Source organism: Astatotilapia calliptera, chromosome 23 (assembly GCF_964374335.1).
Source record: "Astatotilapia calliptera chromosome 23, fAstCal68.1, whole genome shotgun sequence".
Lineage (NCBI taxonomy): Eukaryota > Metazoa > Chordata > Actinopteri > Cichliformes > Cichlidae > Astatotilapia > Astatotilapia calliptera.
Genome location: NC_137443.1, coordinates 26,380,654 through 26,387,489, shown reverse-complemented (window position 1 = coordinate 26,387,489; position 6,836 = coordinate 26,380,654). Strand labels below are relative to the sequence as shown.

Here is a 6,836-nt window from a genome sequence, read left to right as displayed (position 1 = left end):
TGCTGATAAGTGGGCCAAAGTGAGCGGCATGGGCCTTAGGATTGTAAAAGATCTGATAGATTAATGTGAAGAAGTCTGTGCATCATACTGAAACTGATCCTGTACTTCACAGGAAGCCAGTGAAACGATTCAAGAATGGATGAAATTCAATCACACTTCCGTGTGGCTGTCAGCAGCACCATTTTGAACCAGCTGCAATCGAGATGTGAGTGTTTTGCTCAGTCCAGTATATGATTAATTTCAGAAATCCAGTCTGCATGTAATAAAAGCCTTAACTGTACTTAAAAGTCTTAACATTTATTTATATTAACGTGAATAATAGGAGTGTTTTTTTATGCTGTACATAAGTAAGTAAAATTTTATTTATATTGCTAGATAAAAGATCACAAAGTGCTTTACAAGGTATATCTTTTTTATATATATATATATATATATATATATATATATATATATATATATATATATATATATATATATATATATATATATATAGATAGATAGATAGATATATAGATATATAGATATATAGATATCTTTGATTATCAATTGTAAATTTGAGGCAGAACGCGTTCAGAAAGATTAAGTTTTACCGATAACTCAGACTTGTTTGGTCAGTCAGGCTCTGATGAAACACAAAGTCACATGTGTGAATACCAGTGACTCCAAATATCACTGGTTATGAGCTTTAAAAAATGGTGATGTATATTGAGCTCACTGTTCTACCCTGAAGGGAGGGAGTTTGTAATTGGGTCCATTTTTTGTTTGTTAGCGGTGTAGCATCCACAGTTTTCAAGATATCATGTTCAAATTTCGTGTGATGGTAGATACCAATAACAGTCCGAGCTGATTTAATTTAGGTGAAAATTGGGTTAAGGTTGCACCAAATGTGAAAATCATTAAAAGTTTTATATTACCCACGATGTTTTATGGATCATTTTCAACCTTTATAGGCCTTGGAGGATATGACTACCTAGGTTAGCTAAGTATTTGAATCTGACCTTCACTTTTAGCGCCCAAGGTCAAAGCTGGCCTCGAAAAAACTTTTTAAAAAAACACAGTAATAGATCATATGAAAGCGCACGGAGGCGTCATCGCAGTGTAATAAAAACATCATAAATAAATCAAAGTTGTAGTACAGCCCTTGACGTGTGCTCACTTTTAGTTGGAAACTGTTGCTTGAAATCTGAACTGAACCTCTGCCCTGGCACTCACATCTCCTCCTCCTTCCACCGCTTCCTCCAAGAGTTCAAGGTCGTCGTGTGGCTATTTCCAGCTCGTCTCCGCTTTGATCCGTGTCGCAAAATGACAAGGTAACGCAACTCGGGGGGTCAGCTGTGTTACAGGAACGTGTCCACGGATCGAGAGAGAGGAAATCAATCCTGCCTGACAGTGTCTTCAGGATACACTGACCTGACTGAACCATCGCGCACACACTCATGCTCGGATAAACGCGCGAGCTCACGCAGATGTACACAAACAAACACTCGCAGTTTAAATATAGCGCTCACGCTCTCTCCAGCTGTCTGTCAGCGTGACACAGACGACCTCTGTCAGCTCCGGTTTGTCTGTCGTCTTGTAAAGGTGCATCGGAGAGACAAGGTGTCTGCACAACAAGTTGATCTCAGACTAACCGTGTCTGAAAAGATGTTTTCAGGGATGAAGGGGGGCAAAAAAAGGAGAAAAAAACAGAACAGCTGAGATTTAATATAATTTCAGGCTCAGATTAGAGACACTAAACTTATTTTTTATACCAGGCTGATGATATCAGATGAACTGGTAACAGGGGACTTCCCCTCACTACTTGTTCTGATTGGTCCCTACATGTTTTCTACAGAGGTGGTACTATATGGTATTATTTTGTTTATTTTTACCACCTGATGTGACAAAACAACCATAGATTTATTCTTTCTTTCTGTTGTCTTTTCATTTATCCTGTCACCTTGTCTTTGTTTCTTTTTCTTGACTATCTTTCTCTCCTTTGTATTTCTCTTTCACTTTCTCTTTTACATTCCTACACTTTCTTTTCTGTTTAGTTTTTGTTTTACTTTGTGTCTTTATCGCTTTCATTTTGTGTCACGGTCCGTGGAGATAGACCGTGTGGGAATGTGTGTGTTGGACCCAGACGCGAACACAAGCGAAGATGCAGGAGTGGATTAAACAAAAGCGAGCCTTTTATTATGGCTGATAACAGAACAAACCAGAGCGAGGGCAGTATAAGGGTAATAGTTCAAACAGAAAACCTAAACTGGACATAAACTAAGAAAAAGCTATGGCTGGAGATACGGAACACAGGGGGTGGTAACACAGACGACGCGACACAGACTACATGAAACACAGAGACTAAATACACAAGAGGGATGATCAGGGGAAGTGGCCACACATGGGAACACAGCTGACACAGATAAACATAACAAGACATGGCAGGAGTAAACAACACTGACGGGAGACTGTCAAAGTAAAACAGGAAGTACACAGAGGTGCAAACAGGAGGAGAGAGAGAGCACGGGCATAGTGGGCTGGGGAAACATGGAATGAAACAAGGAGGGGAGATGAGGGCTCACAGATACATAGAGGGGCACACAGGGGATAAAAGTCACAAGGGGAAGTCAAATAAGGAACACCACAACAGGACAACTTAGGAAACATGGCCTAAATAAGGAACGAAATACAAAAATACAAGAAACTAAGAATACTGGGCCCACATGGCCCAGGACCATGACATTTTGTCTTTGTTGCACTCACGCTTTCTTTTTCTACTTTTCCTGTGTTCTTTCTTCCTTTCTATCTCTTTCCCCATATCTATTTTTATCTCTTTTATTCTTTTTATCTTTTTTTCTACTTGTCTTTTTTCTAATTTTTCTCACATTTTCTCTTTTTATTTCTTTTTTTCTCCATTATTCTTTGTTCTTTTAACCTCTTTTCCTTCTAACTTCATCTTTTTCACTTACTGCTTGTCCCTGCTTTTCTCATTTCTGTACTTTTTCTTTGCTGATTTTTTTCTCTCCTCGTGTTTTGATTTTTCTTTCCTTTTCTGTCTTTCTTCGTCTTTCTTACATTCTTACTTTTTTTACTCTTTATGTTCTTGAACTTTCTTCCTTTCTTGTTCTTTTCACCCCTTTTCTGTTCCATCTATCCCTTTCCTTCTTTGTTTCTCTCTCTTTCTTTATTGTTTTTTCCTCCTGGCTGTTCTTACTTTCTTCTTCAGTCAGTCTGCAACATGGGACCCTCCAACTCTCACATGCTCAATACATGGTAGTAAAAAATCTGCAGTAAACAGAGAGCAGCCTCGGGTCACCTGGTTGACAAACATAAAATCCACCGACAGGTGAGGCAGACAGCTTCTTCTTAAACTCCAATGTTCTGCTGGGAAACCTTGTGAAGGTCTTACTTTGACAGCTATACCAAACTCCCCAACAGAGCATAAGAATCCTCCAAGGCCTCAACCAAAAACTCCACCCTCCTGGTGCTACCCACTGCTGGCGACCCCCAGAGGTCCCATGTGGGGGTTAACACAATATAAGGCTATATTTTGTTTTAGTTCTTTTCAACAAGCTATCTTTTGTGATTAAAACAAATGCAGTGAGTCTAATCTAGAAAGGTCTGCACAGACGTTACAATCAAAACATTGCTGAAGTCTGACAAGGTTGCACAACCCCATCAAGGAAAAGTGGTGCGAAAAGCCTTTCATGTACCTTTGTACTTGCATTCCCACTCTCTACCTTTCCATTTTGTTGCACACACACACCCCATCAGCAGAGCTTCTGTTGTGTCTGCAGCCAAAACAATACCCGTGAGCAGCGGACGCCATTCGACTCCCCTCACAGGTCGCCGAGCACTCCCTGCTAGCTAATTACAACAGGGTGCGTGTGTCTGTCTGCACCCCTCCCTCCTGCCTGAAAACACAGGGCATCTGCAGAGGACGGCGGGAGGGTTGTGCCAGGGTTGCGAGGGGGACGTATTTCTGACAAATGTGCCATCTCCATAATTAGCTGGAAAGCAACATATGAAACATTAAACACGCCGGGCGCTGACGACAATCAAAACATTTCATTTGTTGTCAATTATTCATTACTTTGAAGGTTCTGAAGGGGTCGTTAATATGGAAATAAGCTTGCGATGCTAACAAGGTTGTAGTATCTGATTCGAAATCATCTGAGCACAGAGCGCCCCTTCCCTTGCTTCCTTTCTTTTTTCCTTTTTTCTTTTCGGCTAATATTTTGCCTTTTTTTTTTTGTCTCTATTGTGATTTCGTCTCTTATTCATGAAGCCTGCTCTTCAAACAAAACCCTTGAACAACAAGCTGCTTTTATCCACTTTAAACTCCATTTGATGGAATTCTTTGATAGCTCCGAGTTCAGCTCTGCCTCAAATGAAGTTAAACCACCCAAAACTAATCTAGTCCCATTTTTTTAAAAAAATTTTATTTCACCATTTTCATTCTTTACCTGACTCTATTAGTGGGTGCTTCCCCTCGGCGGCTGTCACAGCAGACCTGCCAAGAGAGCGGTCAGTAAAGTTCCCGTCTGTAGCTTTTCACGGTTTAGTTGCTCTACAATTAATTAATGGGATGAAAAAGTCCCACACAGCACCTCGCCGCCTCTGGAGCAGCAGCAGCTACCTTTGCCAGCTGTCAAATTGGAGAGACGTGGACTGGAAAAATAAGCCCGAGGCTGTGGCTATTTAAGGTAATTAGTTCTGATTCATGCAGCTCTCAATCCCTATTACCTGTTAACTGCTGCCACCATCAACCAGCGTTCAGCCTGGGGAGTTCAGCTTTGCGTGTGCGTTCATGTGAAGACTGAAGGCACGGAAAGCAGAAGGATGCCAGAATCCAATCAAAGGTTTGGGTTATTAAAATATGACCAGTGATGTTGTCTGGGCGAGGCAGAAGTACAGTCAACCTGAAATAAAGGTCGATTGTGTTTGAGTGAACTTTTAGGAAGCTCTTTTGTTGAGTGCTCTTAATCAAATTGGATTCTGAAGCTTCCTGTTCCTAAAAATCTGACATTTATGGGATAAAACAGCCGAACATCACGGTTTAAGTTTATTTTCTGCTTAACCAACCCGTCAGGAGACATTATAAAGTGTTGTTTCTTCTTCGTTTCATTCATGGCATGTAGTACTGTGCAAAACTCTTGAGCCACCCCACATTTCTTTATATTTTGAGATTTTCTTGTCATTTATTTAGTTCTCCAAGCTTTTGTTGTGTTTAACAAGTAGGCCAATCCAGAGAGAGTTGACAGGAAAGCAGGATATTAGTGAGGGGGGAATGACACACAGGACATGGGTGAACTTCAAACTGGGTCATTGTAGTAGTTTTTGGCATATGGGTCACCTTCTCAATCGGGGAGCAATAGTGGCAACCTGTTTTCCAGACTTCTTCAAAGACATTCAAAGCTCTTTTGTGGGTGTTTCTGCTTTTTGTCCTGTTCTCTGCTGCTTCAACAATGGCCCATGTAAGATGCTGGATTTTTTCCTGTGTCTTAAGGACTTGGCTTATCTGCTGTAGATACATTTTTTTAAGAAAGCACAGCACGTCATGCTGAGATATGCCAAGTTTTCAGCTAATAGCGCTTTGAGAATCACCTTGTTGGTGCAAAAATACTATTTTATGTCTGAAGAAATGGGAACAAATGATGCGTTTTTGTGACTGGCTACAACACCTAAAGATCTAATTACGTGTAGACACAACATTGGTTCTTTCTTTGAGTTAGTTTCCAGTTTAACTTAAAAGAGATTAACATTTGGGGATATCGGACTCTTTTACATCTGCTTTGACTGGAATCCATAAAATATCTTTGTATGTGATAACCAATATTAGTTTGTGCTGCAATTTTAATCATTTGGCAAGATTTTTTTATGCGTTCCTACTCTTAGTATTGGAAGTACTATTCAAACTCACAACACTGTATGTTGATATAATCGACATACAGTATAGTGCTGTATAATCAATGTGTTTGCAAAGATTTAGAAAATATATGCATTTACCCATTTACTCATACTGGGTACCGGGTAGGACATCTCTTCCACTTTGGAAACTTTAAAACAGCCAATCCGTCCTCTGTACTTTGTCACACTTGGTATAGTCCTGCGCCCTGAATACAACTGCCACTTCCTGTTTGCCAGCCTGGCCTTTTACCTGGATTTGTTTGGGTGAAGCACAAGGAAACAAAACAATTTGGGTAAGTATGAATGTGAATCTGAAGTCGGTTTGACTGAATGTGCAGCTCTTTCATTAACTTGTGAAATTTATTAGAAACTTAAATGTTTAAAAGGTTTGCTAGAATAAATGCTACCCTACAAGTTCTGTTGTTCAGCTGAAGATAGCAAATGAAGTATTTCTTTCACATCTGAACCTACTTCTGCCTCTAACACTCATCTACATCCGCTCCACCCTGCCTGCACTCTCTTCTTCACCTCTCTTGCACTGCAATGTCTGTTGCTTCGAGTGGTTGACCCCTAGTATTTAACCTCATCCACCTTCAACTTTCCACCTGTCTGCCTCTCATTCACCCACATGTATTCTGTCTTGATTCTACCGACTTTCATTTCTCTTCTCTCCAGAGGATACCTCCACCTCCCCAGTCTTTCTTCCACCTGCTCCCTACACTCACTGCAGATCACAGTGTCATCATATTCCATGGAGACTCCTGTCGGACCTCATCTGTCAACCTGTCCGTCACCTTTGATGGGCAATGTATTAATATGTCATCAGCTACATCGCCACGGGATAATGTAATGTTTTTTTAAGTACAGCATTTGCAAACAATGTTAATAGTTCATCTACGGCTTCAGTACTTGGCAAAGTAATTTTATTAAAAGTCATCCACAAGTAA

At 40.4% G+C, this 6,836-nt stretch overlaps 1 long non-coding RNA gene across 1 annotated transcript; it reads left to right on the top strand.

Moving 5' to 3' along the window:
* Positions 1 to 4,706: 4,706 nt before the first annotated feature.
* Positions 4,707 to 6,836, top strand: LOC113016973 (uncharacterized). Its single transcript, XR_003271344.2, has 3 exons — positions 4,707 to 4,841; positions 6,087 to 6,182; positions 6,565 to 6,836. It is a non-coding gene; the product is annotated as an uncharacterized LOC113016973 (long non-coding RNA).